At 46.5% G+C, this 16,965-nt stretch overlaps 40 pseudogenes; all 40 read left to right on the top strand.

Moving 5' to 3' along the window:
- Positions 1-70: 70 nt before the first annotated feature.
- On the top strand, positions 71-189 carry LOC140288664 (5S ribosomal RNA; annotated as a pseudogene).
- A 1,045-nt stretch (positions 190-1,234) lies between these two features.
- Positions 1,235-1,353, top strand: LOC140292982 (5S ribosomal RNA; annotated as a pseudogene).
- A 397-nt stretch (positions 1,354-1,750) lies between these two features.
- LOC140290538 (5S ribosomal RNA) lies at positions 1,751-1,869 on the top strand (annotated as a pseudogene).
- Positions 1,870-2,138: 269 nt separating this feature from the next.
- On the top strand, positions 2,139-2,257 carry LOC140266659 (5S ribosomal RNA; annotated as a pseudogene).
- Positions 2,258-2,529: 272 nt separating this feature from the next.
- On the top strand, positions 2,530-2,648 carry LOC140312043 (5S ribosomal RNA; annotated as a pseudogene).
- Positions 2,649-2,917: 269 nt separating this feature from the next.
- Positions 2,918-3,036, top strand: LOC140297219 (5S ribosomal RNA; annotated as a pseudogene).
- A 397-nt stretch (positions 3,037-3,433) lies between these two features.
- On the top strand, positions 3,434-3,552 carry LOC140282253 (5S ribosomal RNA; annotated as a pseudogene).
- A 272-nt stretch (positions 3,553-3,824) lies between these two features.
- Positions 3,825-3,943, top strand: LOC140295059 (5S ribosomal RNA; annotated as a pseudogene).
- Positions 3,944-4,212: 269 nt separating this feature from the next.
- LOC140299177 (5S ribosomal RNA) lies at positions 4,213-4,331 on the top strand (annotated as a pseudogene).
- Positions 4,332-4,600: 269 nt separating this feature from the next.
- Positions 4,601-4,719, top strand: LOC140301130 (5S ribosomal RNA; annotated as a pseudogene).
- A 269-nt stretch (positions 4,720-4,988) lies between these two features.
- On the top strand, positions 4,989-5,107 carry LOC140295685 (5S ribosomal RNA; annotated as a pseudogene).
- Positions 5,108-5,529: 422 nt separating this feature from the next.
- Positions 5,530-5,648, top strand: LOC140290222 (5S ribosomal RNA; annotated as a pseudogene).
- Positions 5,649-5,920: 272 nt separating this feature from the next.
- Positions 5,921-6,039, top strand: LOC140295060 (5S ribosomal RNA; annotated as a pseudogene).
- A 269-nt stretch (positions 6,040-6,308) lies between these two features.
- Positions 6,309-6,427, top strand: LOC140299178 (5S ribosomal RNA; annotated as a pseudogene).
- A 269-nt stretch (positions 6,428-6,696) lies between these two features.
- LOC140301132 (5S ribosomal RNA) lies at positions 6,697-6,815 on the top strand (annotated as a pseudogene).
- Positions 6,816-7,084: 269 nt separating this feature from the next.
- Positions 7,085-7,203, top strand: LOC140295252 (5S ribosomal RNA; annotated as a pseudogene).
- Positions 7,204-7,472: 269 nt separating this feature from the next.
- LOC140266663 (5S ribosomal RNA) lies at positions 7,473-7,591 on the top strand (annotated as a pseudogene).
- A 272-nt stretch (positions 7,592-7,863) lies between these two features.
- On the top strand, positions 7,864-7,982 carry LOC140312050 (5S ribosomal RNA; annotated as a pseudogene).
- A 269-nt stretch (positions 7,983-8,251) lies between these two features.
- LOC140292983 (5S ribosomal RNA) lies at positions 8,252-8,370 on the top strand (annotated as a pseudogene).
- A 397-nt stretch (positions 8,371-8,767) lies between these two features.
- On the top strand, positions 8,768-8,886 carry LOC140282259 (5S ribosomal RNA; annotated as a pseudogene).
- Positions 8,887-9,158: 272 nt separating this feature from the next.
- LOC140295061 (5S ribosomal RNA) lies at positions 9,159-9,277 on the top strand (annotated as a pseudogene).
- A 269-nt stretch (positions 9,278-9,546) lies between these two features.
- Positions 9,547-9,665, top strand: LOC140299180 (5S ribosomal RNA; annotated as a pseudogene).
- A 269-nt stretch (positions 9,666-9,934) lies between these two features.
- On the top strand, positions 9,935-10,053 carry LOC140301133 (5S ribosomal RNA; annotated as a pseudogene).
- A 269-nt stretch (positions 10,054-10,322) lies between these two features.
- On the top strand, positions 10,323-10,441 carry LOC140295686 (5S ribosomal RNA; annotated as a pseudogene).
- Positions 10,442-10,863: 422 nt separating this feature from the next.
- Positions 10,864-10,982, top strand: LOC140269904 (5S ribosomal RNA; annotated as a pseudogene).
- A 269-nt stretch (positions 10,983-11,251) lies between these two features.
- LOC140295687 (5S ribosomal RNA) lies at positions 11,252-11,370 on the top strand (annotated as a pseudogene).
- Positions 11,371-11,639: 269 nt separating this feature from the next.
- Positions 11,640-11,758, top strand: LOC140297079 (5S ribosomal RNA; annotated as a pseudogene).
- Positions 11,759-12,027: 269 nt separating this feature from the next.
- On the top strand, positions 12,028-12,146 carry LOC140316713 (5S ribosomal RNA; annotated as a pseudogene).
- Positions 12,147-12,415: 269 nt separating this feature from the next.
- Positions 12,416-12,534, top strand: LOC140294050 (5S ribosomal RNA; annotated as a pseudogene).
- Positions 12,535-12,803: 269 nt separating this feature from the next.
- Positions 12,804-12,922, top strand: LOC140291836 (5S ribosomal RNA; annotated as a pseudogene).
- Positions 12,923-13,191: 269 nt separating this feature from the next.
- LOC140296147 (5S ribosomal RNA) lies at positions 13,192-13,310 on the top strand (annotated as a pseudogene).
- A 272-nt stretch (positions 13,311-13,582) lies between these two features.
- Positions 13,583-13,701, top strand: LOC140289727 (5S ribosomal RNA; annotated as a pseudogene).
- Positions 13,702-13,970: 269 nt separating this feature from the next.
- LOC140291479 (5S ribosomal RNA) lies at positions 13,971-14,089 on the top strand (annotated as a pseudogene).
- A 269-nt stretch (positions 14,090-14,358) lies between these two features.
- LOC140282920 (5S ribosomal RNA) lies at positions 14,359-14,477 on the top strand (annotated as a pseudogene).
- Positions 14,478-14,746: 269 nt separating this feature from the next.
- Positions 14,747-14,865, top strand: LOC140291837 (5S ribosomal RNA; annotated as a pseudogene).
- A 269-nt stretch (positions 14,866-15,134) lies between these two features.
- On the top strand, positions 15,135-15,253 carry LOC140295921 (5S ribosomal RNA; annotated as a pseudogene).
- Positions 15,254-15,525: 272 nt separating this feature from the next.
- Positions 15,526-15,644, top strand: LOC140289728 (5S ribosomal RNA; annotated as a pseudogene).
- Positions 15,645-15,913: 269 nt separating this feature from the next.
- LOC140291481 (5S ribosomal RNA) lies at positions 15,914-16,032 on the top strand (annotated as a pseudogene).
- Positions 16,033-16,301: 269 nt separating this feature from the next.
- LOC140282925 (5S ribosomal RNA) lies at positions 16,302-16,420 on the top strand (annotated as a pseudogene).
- Positions 16,421-16,689: 269 nt separating this feature from the next.
- LOC140291036 (5S ribosomal RNA) lies at positions 16,690-16,808 on the top strand (annotated as a pseudogene).
- The last annotated feature ends 157 nt before the right edge of the window (positions 16,809-16,965 follow it).

Here is a 16,965-nt window from a genome sequence, read left to right on the forward strand (position 1 = left end):
TTATCTAGTTATACAGAGGAAGTATATGATTCCAGTACCTATATAATGCACATTTGTCACCAATATTGTTGCTTACGGCCACACCACCCTGAATAAGCCCGACCTCGTCTGATCTCGGAAGCCAAGCAGTGTTGGGCCTGGTTAGTACTTTAATGGGAGACTGCTTGGGAATACCAGGTTCTGTAAGCGTTTTCTCTTCTCTCTACAACCTGCATGTCTTTTGTTGCAACGTCTGATCACCCTGTGACACATGAGGAAGTTGGTCATCTTCAGCAGCTGCTGCTTTGTTGGCAGACACGAAGTGATCTGAGAGTCTCAGTTTCAGCTGCAGAGAATAATCACATCAAGGAGGAAGATGAACCCACTACAAGTCAGCCTTTCTCGGCAATTATCTGGTTTCATAGAGCAAGTGTATGATTCCAGTACCTATATAATTCACATTTGTAACAGATATTGTCGCTTACCGCCACACCACCCTGAATAAGCCCCACCTTGTCTTATCTCGGAAGCCAAGCAGGGTTGGGTCTGGTTTGTACTTCAATGGGAGACTGCTTGGGAATACCAGGTGCTGTAAGCTTTTTCTCTTCTCTCTACCACCTGCATGTGTTTTGTTGCAACGTCTGATCACCCTGTGACACATGAGGAAGTTGGTCATCTTCAGCTGCTGCTGCTTTGTTGGCAGACACGAAGTGATCTGAGAGTCTCAGTTTCAGCTGAAGAGAATGATCACATCAGAGAAGATGATATGCCCACTACACATCAGCCTTTCTCGGCAATTATCTGGTTTCATAGAGGAAGTGTATGATTCCAGTACCTATATAATTCACATTTGTAACAAATATATTTGCTTACCGCCACACCACCCTGAATAAGCCCCACCTTGTCTTATCTCGGAAGCCAAGTAGGGTTGGGCCTGGTTAGTACTTAGATGGGAGACTGCTTGGGATTACCAGGTGCTGTAAGCTTTTTGTCTTCTCTTGACCACCTGCATGTCTTTTGTTGCAACGTCTGATCACCCTGTGACACATGAGGAAGTTGGTCATCTTCAGCTCCTGCTGCTTTGTTGGCAGACATGAGGTAATCTGAGAGTCTCAGTTTCAGCTGGAGAGAATAATCACATCAGAGAAGAAGATGTGCCCACTACAGATCAGCCTTTCTCAGCAATTATCTGGTTACATAGAGGAACCGTATGATTCCTGTACTTATATAATGCACATTTGTCAGACACATTGTTGCTTACGGCCACACCACCCTGAACATGCCCGACCTCGTCTGATCTCGGAAGCCAAGCAGGGTTGAGCCTCCTTAGTACTTGGATGGGAGACAGCTTGGGAATACCAGGTGCTGTAAGCTTTTTCTCTTCTCTCTACCACCTGCATGTCTTTTGTTGCAACGTCTGATCACCCTGTGACACATGAGGAAGTTGGTCATCTTCAGCTGCGGCTGCTTTGTTGGCTGACACGAAGTGATCTGAGAGTCTCAGTTTCAGTTGCAGAGAATGATCACATCAGAGAAGATGATTTGCCCGCTACACATCAGCCTTTCTCGGCAATTATCTGGTTGCATAGAGGAACCGTAGTTGGCAGACACGAAGTGATCTGAGAGTCTCAGTTTCAGCTGCAGAGAATAATCACGTCAGGGAAGAAGATTTGCCCACTACACATCAGCCTTTCTCAGCAATTATCTGGTTACATAGAGGAACCGTATGATTCCAGTACCTATATAATGCACATTTGTCAGAGACGTTGTTGCTTACGGCCACACCACCCTGAATAAGCCCGACCTCGTCTGATCTCGGACGCCAAGCAGGGTTGTACCTGGTTAGTACTTGGATGGGAGACAGCTTGGGAATACCAGGTGCTGTAAGCTTTTTCTCTTCTCTCTACCACCTGCATGTCTTTTGTTGCAACGTCTGATCACCCTGTGACACGTGAAGAAGTTGGTCATCTTCAGCTGCTGCTGCTTTGTTGATAGACACGAGGTGATCTGAGAGTCTCAGTTTCAGCTCCAGAGAATAATCACATCAAGGAGGAAGATGAACCCACTACAAGTCAGCCTTTTTCGGCAATTATCTGGTTATACAGAGGAAGTGTATGATTCCAGTACCTATATAATGCACATTTGTCACCGATATTGTTGCTTACGGCCACACCACCCTGAATAAGCCCGACCTCGTCTGATCTCGGAAGCCAAGCACGGTTGGGCCTGGTTAGTACTTGAATGGGAGACCGCTTGGGAATACCAGGTACCTTAAGCTTTTTCTCTTCTCTCTACCACCTGCATGTCTTTTGTTGCAACGTCTGATCACCCTGTGACACATGAGGAAGTTGGTCATCTTCAGCTTCTGCTGCTTTGTTGGCAGACACGAAGTGATCTGAGAGTCTCATGTTCAGCTGGAGAAAATTATCACATCAGGGAAGAAGATTATTTGCCCGCTACACATCAGCCTTTCTCGGCAATTATCTGGTTGCATAGAGGAACCGTATGATTCCAGTACCTATATAATGCACATTTGTCACCGATGTTGTTGCTTACGGCCACACCACCCTGAATAAGCCCAACCTCGTCTGATCTCGGAAGCCAAGCAGGGTTGGGCCTGGTTAGTACTTGAATGGGAGACCGCTTGGGAATACCAGGTGCCTTAAGCTTTTTCTCTTCTCTCTACCACCTGCATGTCTTTTGTTGCAACGTCTGATCACCCTGTGACACATGAGGAAGTTGGCCATCTTCAGCTGCTGCTGCTTTGTTGGAAGACACGAAGTGATCTGAGAGTCTCAGTTTCAGCTAGAGAGAATAATCACTTCAGGGAAGAAGATGTGCCCACTACAGATCAGCCTTTCTCAGCAATTATCTGGTTACATAGAGGAACCGTATGATTCCTGTACTTATATAATGCACATTTGTCAGACACATTGTTGCTTACGGCCACACCACCCTGAACATGCCCAACCTCGTCTGATCTCGGAAGCCAAGCAGGGTTGATCCTCCTTAGTACTTGGATGGGAGACAGCTTGGGAATACCAGGTGCTGTAAGCTTTTTCTCTTCTCTCTACCACCTGCATGTCTTTTGTTGCAACGTCTGATCACCCTGTGACACATGAGGAAGTTGGTCATCTTCAGCTGCTGCTGCTTTGTTGGCTGACACGAAGTGATCTGAGAGTCTCAGTTTCAGTTGCAGAGAATGATCACATCAGAGAAGATGATTTGCCCGCTACACATCAGCCTTTCTCGGCAATTATCTGGTTGCATAGAGGAACCGTAGTTGGCAGACACGAAGTGATCTGAGAGTCTCAGTTTCAGCTGCAGAGAATAATCACGTCAGGGAAGAAGATGTGCCCACTACACATCAGCCTTTCTCGGAAATGATCTGGTTGCATAGAGGAACCGTATGATTCCAGTACCTATATAATGCACATTTGTCAGAGACATTGTTGCTTACGGCCACACCACCCTGAACATGCCCGACCTCGTCTGATCTCGGAAGCCAAGGAGGGTTGGGCCTAGTTAGTACTTGGATGGAAGACCTCTTGGGAATACCAGGTGCTTTAAGCTTTTTCTCTTCTCTCTACCACCTGCATGTCTTTTGTTGCAACGTCTGATCACCCTATGACACATGAGGAAGTTGGTCATCTTCAGCAGCTGATGCTGCTTTGTTGGCAGACACGAAGTGATCTGAGAGTCTCAGTTTCAGTTGCAGAGAATGATCACATCAGAGAAGATTATTTGCCCGCTACACATCAGCCTTTCTCGGCAATTATCTGGTTGCATAGAGGAACCGTATGATTCCAGTACCTATATAATGCACATTTGTCAGAGACATTTTTGCTTACGGCCACACCACCCTGAAGAAGCCTGACCTCGTCTGATCTCGGACGCCAAGCAGGGTTGTACCTGGTTAGTACTTGGATGGGAGACAGCTTGGGAGTACCAGGTGCTGTAAGCTTTTTCTCTTCTCTCTACCACCTGCATGTGTTTTGTTGCAACGTCTGATCACCCTGTGACACGTGAAGAAGTTGGTCATCTTCAGCTGCTGCTGCTTTGTTGATAGACACGAGGTGATCTGAGAGTCTCAGTTTCAGCTGAAGAGAATAATCACATCAAGGAGGAAGATGAGCCCACTACAAGTCAGCCTTTTTCGGCAATTATCTGGTTACACAGAGGAAGTGTATGATTCCAGTACCTATATAATGCACATTTGTCACCGATATTGTTGCTTACGGCCACACCACCCTGAATAAGCCCGACCTCGTCTGATCTCGGAAGCCAAGCAGGGTTGGGCCTGGTTAGTACTTTAATGGGAGACTGCTTGGGAATACCAGGTGCTGTAAGCGTTTTCTCTTCTCTCTACAACCTGCATGTCTTTTGTTGCAACGTCTGATCACCCTGTGACACATGAGGAAGTTGGTCATCTTCAGCTGTTGCTGCTTTGTTGGAAGACACGAAGTGATCTGAGAGTCTCAGTTTCAGCTGAAGAGAATAATCACGTCAGGGAAGAAGATGTGCCCACTACACATCAGCCTTTCTCAGCAATTATCTGGTTACATAGAGGAACCGTATGATTCCTGTACTTATATAATGCACATTTGTCACAGACATTGTTGCTTACGGCCACACCACCCTGAATATGCCTGACCTCGTCTGATCTCGGAAGCCAAGCAGAGTTGGGCCTGGTTAGTACTTGGGTGGGAGACCGCTTGAAAATACCAGGTGCTGTAAGCTTTTTCTCTTCTCTCTACCACCTGCATGTCTTTTTTTGCAACGTCTGATCACCCTGTGACACATGAGGAAGTTGGTCATCTTCAGCTGCTGCTGCTTTGTTGGCAGACACAGAGTGATCTGAGAGTCTCAGTTTCAGCTGCAGAGAATAATCACATCAGGGAAGAATATGTGCCCACTACAAGTCAGCCTTTCTCGGCAATTATCTGGTTTCATAGAGGAAGTGTATGATTCCAGTACCTATATAATGCACATTTTTCACAGAAATTGTTCCTTACGGCCACACCACCCTGAATAAGCCTGACCTCGTCTGATCTCGGAAGCCGAGGAGGGTTGGGCCTGGTTAGTACTTTAATGGGAGACTGCTTGGGAATACCAGGTGCTGTAAGCGTTTTCTCTTCTCTCTACAACCTACATGTCTTTTGTTGCAACGTCTGATCACCCTGTGACACATGAGGTATTTGGTCATCTTCAGCTGCGGCTGCTTTGTTGGCAAACACGAAGTGATCTGAGAGTCTCAGTTTCAGCTGAAGAGAATGATCACGTCAGGGAACAAGATGTGCCCACTACACATCAGCCTTTCTCTGCAATTATCTGGTTGCATAGAGGAACCGTATGATTCCAGTACCTGTTGCTGCTTTGTTGGAAGACACGAAGTGATCTGAGAGTCTCAGTTTCAGCTGAAGAGAATAATCACGTCAGGGAAGAAGATGTGCCCACTACACATCAGCCTTTCTCAGCAATTATCTGGTTACATAGAGGAACCGTATGATTCCTGTACTTATATAATGCACATTTGTCACAGACATTGTTGCTTACGGCCACACCACCCTGAATATGCCTGACCTCGTCTGATCTCGGAAGCCAAGGAGGGTTGGGCCTAGTTAGTACTTGGATGGAAGACCTCTTGGGAATACCAGGTGCTTTAAGCTTTTTCTCTTCTCTCTACCACCTGCATGTCTTTTGTTGCAACGTCTGATCACCCTATGACACATGAGGAAGTTGGTCATCTTCAGCAGCTGATGCTGCTTTGTTGGCAGACACGAAGTGATCTGAGAGTCTCAGTTTCAGTTGCAGAGAATGATCACATCAGAGAAGATTATTTGCCCGCTACACATCAGCCTTTCTCGGCAATTATCTGGTTGCATAGAGGAACCGTATGATTCCAGTACCTATATAATGCACATTTGTCAGAGACATTTTTGCTTACGGCCACACCACCCTGAAGAAGCCTGACCTCGTCTGATCTCGGACGCCAAGCAGGGTTGTACCTGGTTAGTACTTGGATGGGAGACAGCTTGGGAGTACCAGGTGCTGTAAGCTTTTTCTCTTCTCTCTACCACCTGCATGTGTTTTGTTGCAACGTCTGATCACCCTGTGACACGTGAAGAAGTTGGTCATCTTCAGCTGCTGCTGCTTTGTTGATAGACACGAGGTGATCTGAGAGTCTCAGTTTCAGCTGAAGAGAATAATCACATCAAGGAGGAAGATGAGCCCACTACAAGTCAGCCTTTTTCGGCAATTATCTGGTTACACAGAGGAAGTGTATGATTCCAGTACCTATATAATGCACATTTGTCACCGATATTGTTGCTTACGGCCACACCACCCTGAATAAGCCCGACCTCGTCTGATCTCGGAAGCCAAGCAGGGTTGGGCCTGGTTAGTACTTTAATGGGAGACTGCTTGGGAATACCAGGTGCTGTAAGCGTTTTCTCTTCTCTCTACAACCTGCATGTCTTTTGTTGCAACGTCTGATCACCCTGTGACACATGAGGAAGTTGGTCATCTTCAGCTGTTGCTGCTTTGTTGGAAGACACGAAGTGATCTGAGAGTCTCAGTTTCAGCTGAAGAGAATAATCACGTCAGGGAAGAAGATGTGCCCACTACACATCAGCCTTTCTCAGCAATTATCTGGTTACATAGAGGAACCGTATGATTCCTGTACTTATATAATGCACATTTGTCACAGACATTGTTGCTTACGGCCACACCACCCTGAATATGCCTGACCTCGTCTGATCTCGGAAGCCAAGCAGAGTTGGGCCTGGTTAGTACTTGGGTGGGAGACCGCTTGAAAATACCAGGTGCTGTAAGCTTTTTCTCTTCTCTCTACCACCTGCATGTCTTTTTTTGCAACGTCTGATCACCCTGTGACACATGAGGAAGTTGGTCATCTTCAGCTGCTGCTGCTTTGTTGGCAGACACAGAGTGATCTGAGAGTCTCAGTTTCAGCTGCAGAGAATAATCACATCAGGGAAGAATATGTGCCCACTACAAGTCAGCCTTTCTCGGCAATTATCTGGTTTCATAAAGGAAGTGTATGATTCCAGTACCTATATAATGCACATTTTTCACAGAAATTGTTCCTTACGGCCACACCACCCTGAATAAGCCTGACCTCGTCTGATCTCGGAAGCCGAGGAGGGTTGGGCCTGGTTAGTACTTGGATGGGAGACAGCTTGGGAATACCAGGTGCTGTAAGCTTTTTCTCTTCTCTCTACCACCTGCATGTCTTTTGTTGCAACGTCTGATCACCCTGTGACACGTGAAGAAGTTGGTCATCTTCAGCTGCTGCTGCTTTGTTGATAGACACGAGGTGATCTGAGAGTCTCAGTTTCAGCTCCAGAGAATAATCACATCAAGGAGGAAGATGAACCCACTACAAGTCAGCCTTTTTCGGCAATTATCTGGTTATACAGAGGAAGTGTATGATTCCAGTACCTATATAATGCACATTTGTCACCGATATTGTTGCTTACGGCCACACCACCCTGAATAAGCCCGACCTCGTCTGATCTCGGAAGCCAAGCACGGTTGGGCCTGGTTAGTACTTGAATGGGAGACCGCTTGGGAATACCAGGTACCTTAAGCTTTTTCTCTTCTCTCTACCACCTGCATGTCTTTTGTTGCAACGTCTGATCACCCTGTGACACATGAGGAAGTTGGTCATCTTCAGCTTCTGCTGCTTTGTTGGCAGACACGAAGTGATCTGAGAGTCTCATGTTCAGCTGGAGAAAATTATCACGTCAGGGAAGAAGATTATTTGCCCGCTACACATCAGCCTTTCTCGGCAATTATCTGGTTGCATAGAGGAACCGTATGATTCCAGTACCTATATAATGCACATTTGTCACCGATGTTGTTGCTTACGGCCACACCACCCTGAATAAGCCCAACCTCGTCTGATCTCGGAAGCCAAGCAGGGTTGGGCCTGGTTAGTACTTGAATGGGAGACCGCTTGGGAATACCAGGTGCCTTAAGCTTTTTCTCTTCTCTCTACCACCTGCATGTCTTTTGTTGCAACGTCTGATCACCCTGTGACACATGAGGAAGTTGGCCATCTTCAGCTGCTGCTGCTTTGTTGGAAGACACGAAGTGATCTGAGAGTCTCAGTTTCAGCTAGAGAGAATAATCACTTCAGGGAAGAAGATGTGCCCACTACAGATCAGCCTTTCTCAGCAATTATCTGGTTACATAGAGGAACCGTATGATTCCTGTACTTATATAATGCACATTTGTCAGACACATTGTTGCTTACGGCCACACCACCCTGAACATGCCCGACCTCGTCTGATCTCGGAAGCCAAGCAGGGTTGAGCCTCCTTAGTACTTGGATGGGAGACAGCTTGGGAATACCAGGTGCTGTAAGCTTTTTCTCTTCTCTCTACCACCTGCATGTCTTTTGTTGCAACGTCTGATCACCCTGTGACACATGAGGAAGTTGGTCATCTTCAGCTGCTGCTGCTTTGTTGGCTGACACGAAGTGATCTGAGAGTCTCAGTTTCAGTTGCAGAGAATGATCACATCAGAGAAGATGATTTGCCCGCTACACATCAGCCTTTCTCGGCAATTATCTGGTTGCATAGAGGAACCGTAGTTGGCAGACACGAAGTGATCTGAGAGTCTCAGTTTCAGCTGCAGAGAATAATCACGTCAGGGAAGAAGATGTGCCCACTACACATCAGCCTTTCTCGGAAATGATCTGGTTGCATAGAGGAACCGTATGATTCCAGTACCTATATAATGCACATTTGTCAGAGACATTGTTGCTTACGGCCACACCACCCTGAACATGCCCGACCTCGTCTGATCTCGGAAGCCAAGGAGGGTTGGGCCTAGTTAGTACTTGGATGGAAGACCTCTTGGGAATACCAGGTGCTTTAAGCTTTTTCTCTTCTCTCTACCACCTGCATGTCTTTTGTTGCAACGTCTGATCACCCTATGACACATGAGGAAGTTGGTCATCTTCAGCAGCTGATGCTGCTTTGTTGGCAGACACGAAGTGATCTGAGAGTCTCAGTTTCAGTTGCAGAGAATGATCACATCAGAGAAGATTATTTGCCCGCTACACATCAGCCTTTCTCGGCAATTATCTGGTTGCATAGAGGAACCGTATGATTCCAGTACCTATATAATGCACATTTGTCAGAGACATTTTTGCTTACGGCCACACCACCCTGAAGAAGCCTGACCTCGTCTGATCTCGGACGCCAAGCAGGGTTGTACCTGGTTAGTACTTGGATGGGAGACAGCTTGGGAGTACCAGGTGCTGTAAGCTTTTTCTCTTCTCTCTACCACCTGCATGTGTTTTGTTGCAACGTCTGATCACCCTGTGACACGTGAAGAAGTTGGTCATCTTCAGCTGCTGCTGCTTTGTTGATAGACACGAGGTGATCTGAGAGTCTCAGTTTCAGCTGAAGAGAATAATCACATCAAGGAGGAAGATGAGCCCACTACAAGTCAGCCTTTTTCGGCAATTATCTGGTTACACAGAGGAAGTGTATGATTCCAGTACCTATATAATGCACATTTGTCACCGATATTGTTGCTTACGGCCACACCACCCTGAATAAGCCCGACCTCGTCTGATCTCGGAAGCCAAGCAGGGTTGGGCCTGGTTAGTACTTTAATGGGAGACTGCTTGGGAATACCAGGTGCTGTAAGCGTTTTCTCTTCTCTCTACAACCTGCATGTCTTTTGTTGCAACGTCTGATCACCCTGTGACACATGAGGAAGTTGGTCATCTTCAGCTGTTGCTGCTTTGTTGGAAGACACGAAGTGATCTGAGAGTCTCAGTTTCAGCTGAAGAGAATAATCACGTCAGGGAAGAAGATGTGCCCACTACACATCAGCCTTTCTCAGCAATTATCTGGTTACATAGAGGAACCGTATGATTCCTGTACTTATATAATGCACATTTGTCACAGACATTGTTGCTTACGGCCACACCACCCTGAATATGCCTGACCTCGTCTGATCTCGGAAGCCAAGCAGAGTTGGGCCTGGTTAGTACTTGGGTGGGAGACCGCTTGAAAATACCAGGTGCTGTAAGCTTTTTCTCTTCTCTCTACCACCTGCATGTCTTTTTTTGCAACGTCTGATCACCCTGTGACACATGAGGAAGTTGGTCATCTTCAGCTGCTGCTGCTTTGTTGGCAGACACAGAGTGATCTGAGAGTCTCAGTTTCAGCTGCAGAGAATAATCACATCAGGGAAGAATATGTGCCCACTACAAGTCAGCCTTTCTCGGCAATTATCTGGTTTCATAGAGGAAGTGTATGATTCCAGTACCTATATAATGCACATTTTTCACAGAAATTGTTCCTTACGGCCACACCACCCTGAATAAGCCTGACCTCGTCTGATCTCGGAAGCCGAGGAGGGTTGGGCCTGGTTAGTACTTTAATGGGAGACTGCTTGGGAATACCAGGTGCTGTAAGCGTTTTCTCTTCTCTCTACAACCTACATGTCTTTTGTTGCAACGTCTGATCACCCTGTGACACATGAGGTATTTGGTCATCTTCAGCTGCGGCTGCTTTGTTGGCAAACACGAAGTGATCTGAGAGTCTCAGTTTCAGCTGAAGAGAATGATCACGTCAGGGAACAAGATGTGCCCACTACACATCAGCCTTTCTCTGCAATTATCTGGTTGCATAGAGGAACCGTATGATTCCAGTACCTGTTGCTGCTTTGTTGGAAGACACGAAGTGATCTGAGAGTCTCAGTTTCAGCTGAAGAGAATAATCACGTCAGGGAAGAAGATGTGCCCACTACACATCAGCCTTTCTCAGCAATTATCTGGTTACATAGAGGAACCGTATGATTCCTGTACTTATATAATGCACATTTGTCACAGACATTGTTGCTTACGGCCACACCACCCTGAATATGCCTGACCTCGTCTGATCTCGGAAGCCAAGCACAGTTGGGCCTGGTTAGTACTTGGGTGGGAGACCGCTTGAAAATACCAGGTGCTGTAAGCTTTTTCTCTTCTCTCTACCACCTGCATGTCTTTTTTTGCAACGTCTGATCACCCTGTGACACATGAGGAAGTTGGTCATCTTCAGCTGCTGCTGCTTTGTTGGCAGACACAGAGTGATCTGAGAGTCTCAGTTTCAGCTGCAGAGAATAATCACATCAGGGAAGAATATGTGCCCACTACAAGTCAGCCTTTCTCGGCAATTATCTGGTTTCATAAAGGAAGTGTATGATTCCAGTACCTATATAATGCACATTTTTCACAGAAATTGTGCCTTACGGCCACACCACCCTGAATAAGCCTGACCTCGTCTGATCTCGGAAGCCGAGGAGGGTTGGGCCTGGTTAGTACTTTAATGGGAGACTGCTTGGGAATACCAGGTGCTGTAAGCGTTTTCTCTTCTCTCTACAACCTACATGTCTTTTGTTGCAACGTCTGATCACCCTGTGACACATGAGGTATTTGGTCATCTTCAGCTGCGGCTGCTTTGTTGGCAAACACGAAGTGATCTGAGAGTCTCAGTTTCAGCTGAAGAGAATGATCACGTCAGGGAACAAGATGTGCCCACTACACATCAGCCTTTCTCTGCAATTATCTGGTTGCATAGAGGAACCGTATGATTCCAGTACCTATATAATGCACATTTTTCAGAGATATTGTTGCTTACGGCCACACCACCCTGAACATCCCCTTCCTCGTCTGATCTCGGAAGCCAAGCACAGTTGGGCCTGGTTTGTACTTGGATGGAAGACCTCTTGGGAATACCAGGTGCTTTAAGCTTTTTCTCTTCTCTCAACCACCTGCATGTCTTTTGTTGCAATGTCTGATCACCCTGTGACACATGAGGAAGTTGGTCATCTTCAGCTGCTGCTGCTTTGTTGGCAGACACGAAGTGATCTGAGAGTCTCATTTTCAGCTGGAGAGAATTATCACGTCAGGGAACAAGATATGCCCGCTACATATCAGCCTTTCTCTGCAAATATCTGGTTACATAGAGGAACCATATGATTTGATTACCTATATAATGCGCATTTGTCACAGAGATTGTTGCTTACGGCCAAACCACCCTGAATATGTCCAACCTCGTCTGATCTCGGAAGCCAAGGAGGGTTGGGCCTGGTTAGTACTTTGATGGGAGACCGCTTGGGAATACCAGGTGCTGTAAGCTTTTTTTCTTCTCTCTACCACCTGCATGTCTTTTGTTGCAACGTCTGATCACCCTGTGACACATGAGGAAGGTGGTCATCTTCAGCTGCTGCTGCTTTGTTGGCAGACACAAAGTGATCTGAGAGTCTCAGTTTCAGCTGAAGAGAATGATCACATCAGAGAAGATGATATGCCCGCTACACATCAGCCTTTCTCGGCAATTATCTGGTTGCATAGAGGAACCGTATGATTCCAGTACCTATATAATGCACATTTGTCAGAGACATTGTTGCTTACGGCCACACAACCCTGAACATGCCCGACCTCGTCTGATCTCGGAAGCCAAGCACAGTTGGGCCTGGTTTGTACTTGGATGGAAGACCTCTTGGGAATACGAGGTGCTGTAAGCTTTTTCTCTTCTCTCTACCACCTGCATGTCTTTTGTTGCAACGTCTGATCACCCTGTGACACATGTGGAAGTTGGTCATCTTCAGCTTCTGCTGCTTTGTTGGCAGACACAAAGTGATCTGAGAGTCTCAGTTTCAGCTCGAGAGAATAATCACGTCAGGGAAGAAGATGTGCCCACTACTTATCAGCTTTTCTCGGCAATTATCTGGTTACATAGAGGAACTGTATGATTCCAGTACCTTTATAATGCACATTTGTCACAGTTATGGTTGCTTACCGCCACACCACCCTGAATATGCCCGACCACGTCTGATCTCGGAAGCCAAGCAGGTTTGGGCCTGGTTTGTACTTGGATGGTAGACTCTCTGGGAATGCCAGGTGCTGTAAGCTTTTTCTCTTCTATCTACCACCTGCATGTCTTTTGTTGCAACGTCTGATCACCCTGTGACACATGAGGAAGTTGGTCATCTTCAGCTGCTGCTGCTTTGTTGGCAGACACAAAGTGATCTGAGAGTCTCAGTTTCAGCTGCAGAGAATAATCACGTCAGGGAAGAAGATGTGCCCACTACACATCAGCCTTTCTCGGAAATGATCTGGTTGCATAGAGGAACCGTATGATTCCAGTACCTATATAATGCACATTTGTCAGAGACATTGTTGCTTACGGCCACACCACCCTGAACATGCTCAACCTCGTCTGATCTCGGAAGCCAAGGAGGTTTGGGCCTGGTTAGTACTTGGATAGGAGACCTCTTGGGAATACCAGGTGTGGTAAGCTTTTTCTCTTCTCTCTACCACCTGCATGTCTTTTGTTGCAACGTCTGATCACCCTATGACACATGAGGAAGTTGGTCATCTTCAGCAGCTGCTGCTGCTTTGTTGGCAGACACGAAGTGATCTGAGAGTCTCAGTTTCAGCTGCAGAGAATGATCACATCAGGGAAGAAGATATGCCCATAACAAGTGAGCCTTTCTCGGAAATTATCTGGTTACATAGAGGAAGTGTATGATTCCAGTACTTATATAATGCACATTTGTCACAGTTATTGTTGCTTACGGCCACACCACCCTGAATATACCCGACCTCGTCTGATCTCGGAAGCCAAGCACGTTTGAGCCTGGTTAGTACTTGGATGGTAGACTGCTTGGGAATACCAGGTGCTGTAAGCGTTTTCTCTTCTCTCTACAACCTGCATGTCTTTTGTTGCAACGTCTGATCACCCTGTGACACATGAGGAAGTTGGTGATCTTCAGCTGCTGCTGCTTTGTTGGCAGACACCAAGTGATCTGAGAGTCTCAGTTTCAGCTGCAGAGAATAATCACATCAGGGAAGAAGATGTGCCCATAACAAGTCAGCCTTTCTCTGCAATTATCTGGTTACATAGAGGAAGTGTATGATTCCAGTACCTATATAATGCACATTTGTCACAGAAATTGTTCCTTACGATCACACCACCCTGAATATGCCCGACCTCGTCTGATCTCGGAAGCCAAGGAGGGTTGGGCCTGGTTAGTACTTTAATGGGAGACTGCTTGGGAATACCAGGTGCTGTAAGCGTTTTCTCTTCTCTCAACAACCTGCATGTCTTTTGTTGCAACGTCTGATCACCCTGTGACACATGAGGAAGTTGGTCATCTTCAGCTGCTGCTGCTTTGTTGGCAGACACGAAGTGATCTGAGAGTCTCAGTTTCAGCTGAAGAGAATAATCACGTCAGGGAAGAAGATGTGCCCACTACACATCAGCCTTTCTCAGCAATTATCTGGTTACATAGAGGAACCGTATGATTCCTGTACTTATATAATGCACATTTGTCACAGACATTGTTGCTTACGGCCACACCACCCTCAATATGCCTGACCTCGTCTGATCTCGGAAGCCAAGAAGAGTTGGGCCTGGTTAGTACTTTGGTGGGAGACCGCTTGAAAATACCAGGTGCTGTAAGCTTTTTCTCTTCTCTCTACCACCTGCATGTCTTTTTTTGCAACGTCTGATCACCCTGTGACACATGAGGAAGTTGGTCATCTTCAGCTGCTGCTGCTTTGTTGGCAGACACAAAGTGATCTGAGAGTCTCAGTTTCAGCTCGAGAGAATAATCACGTCAGGGAAGAAGATGTGCCCACTACTTATCAGCTTTTCTCGGCAATTATCTGGTTACATAGAGGAACTGTATGATTCCAGTACCTTTATAATGCACATTTGTCACAGTTATGGTTGCTTACCGCCACACCACCCTGAATATGCCCGACCACGTCTGATCTCGGAAGCCAAGCAGGTTTGGGCCTGGTTTGTACTTGGATGGTAGACTCTCTGGGAATGCCAGGTGCTGTAAGCTTTTTCTCTTCTATCTACCACCTGCATGTCTTTTGTTGCAACGTCTGATCACCCTGTGACACATGAGGAAGTTGGTCATCTTCAGCTGCTGCTGCTTTGTTGGCAGACACAAAGTGATCTGAGAGTCTCAGTTTCAGCTGCAGAGAATAATCACGTCAGGGAAGAAGATGTGCCCACTACACATCAGCCTTTCTCGGAAATGATCTGGTTGCATAGAGGAACCGTATGATTCCAGTACCTATATAATGCACATTTGTCAGAGACATTGTTGCTTATGGCCACACCACCCTGAACATGCTCGACCTCGTCTGATCTCGGAAGCCAAGGAGGTTTGGGCCTGGTTAGTACTTGGATAGGAGACCTCTTGGGAATACTAGGTGTGGTAAGCTTTTTCTCTTCTCTCTACCACCTGCATGTCTTTTGTTGCAACGTCTGATCACCCTATGACACATGAGGAAGTTGGTCATCTTCAGCAGCTGCTGCTGCTTTGTTGGCAGACACGAAGTGATCTGAGAGTCTCAGTTTCAGCTGCAGAGAATGATCACATCAGGGAAGAAGATATGCCCATAACAAGTGAGCCTTTCTCGGAAATTATCTGGTTACATAGAGGAAGTGTATGATTCCAGTACTTATATAATGCACATTTGTCACAGTTATTGTTGCTTACGGCCACACCACCCTGAATATACCCGACCTCGTCTGATCTCGGAAGCCAAGCACGTTTGAGCCTGGTTAGTACTTGGATGGTAGACTGCTTGGGAATACCAGGTGCTGTAAGCGTTTTCTCTTCTCTCTACAACCTGCATGTCTTTTGTTGCAACGTCTGATCACCCTGTGACACATGAGGAAGTTGGTGATCTTCAGCTGCTGCTGCTTTGTTGGCAGACACCAAGTGATCTGAGAGTCTCAGTTTCAGCTGCAGAGAATAATCACATCAGGGAAGAAGATGTGCCCATAACAAGTCAGCCTTTCTCTGCAATTATCTGGTTACATAGAGGAAGTGTATGATTCCAGTACCTATATAATGCACATTTGTCACAGAAATTGTTCCTTACGATCACACCACCCTGAATATGCCCGACCTCGTCTGATCTCGGAAGCCAAGGAGGGTTGGGCCTGGTTAGTACTTTAATGGGAGACTGCTTGGGAATACCAGGTGCTGTAAGCGTTTTCTCTTCTCTCAACAACCTGCATGTCTTTTGTTGCAACGTCTGATCACCCTGTGACACATGAGGAAGTTGGTCATCTTCAGCTGCTGCTGCTTTGTTGGCAGACACGAAGTGATCTGAGAGTCTCAGTTTCAGCTGAAGAGAATAATCACGTCAGGGAAGAAGATGTGCCCACTACACATCAGCCTTTCTCAGCAATTATCTGGTTACATAGAGGAACCGTATGATTCCTGTACTTATATAATGCACATTTGTCACAGACATTGTTGCTTACGGCCACACCACCCTCAATATGCCTGACCTCGTCTGATCTCGGAAGCCAAGAAGAGTTGGGCCTGGTTAGTACTTTGGTGGGAGACCGCTTGAAAATACCAGGTGCTGTAAGCTTTTTCTCTTCTCTCTACCACCTGCATGTCTTTTTTTGCAACGTCTGATCACCCTGTGACACATGAGGAAGTTGGTCATCTTCAGCTGCTGCTGCTTTGTTGGCAGACACAGAGTGATCTGAGAGTCTCAGTTTCAGTTGCAGAGAATAATCACATCAGGGAAGAATATGTGCCCACTACAACTCAGCCTTTCTCGGCAATTATCTGGTTTCATAGAGGAAGTGTATGATTCCAGTACCTATATAATGCACATGTGTCACAGAAATTGTTCCTTACGGCCACACCACCCTGAATAAGCCTGACCTCGTCTGATCTCGGAAGCCAAGGAGGGTTGGGCCTGGTTAGTACTTGAATGGGAGACTGCTTGGGAATACCAGGTGCTGTAAGCGTTTTCTCTTCTCTCTACAACCTGCATGTCTTTTGTTGCAACGTCTGATCACCCTGTGACACATGAGGAAGTTGGCCATCTTCAGCTGCTGCTGCTTTGTTGGAAGACACGAAGTGATCTGAGAGTCTCAGTTTCAGCTGAAGAGAATAATCACGTCA

The sequence above is a fragment of the Leuresthes tenuis genome, unplaced genomic scaffold (assembly GCF_036924035.1).
Source record: "Leuresthes tenuis unplaced genomic scaffold, fLeuTen1.0.hap1 SCAF_1, whole genome shotgun sequence".
Classification (NCBI taxonomy): Eukaryota; Metazoa; Chordata; class Actinopteri; order Atheriniformes; family Atherinopsidae; genus Leuresthes; species Leuresthes tenuis.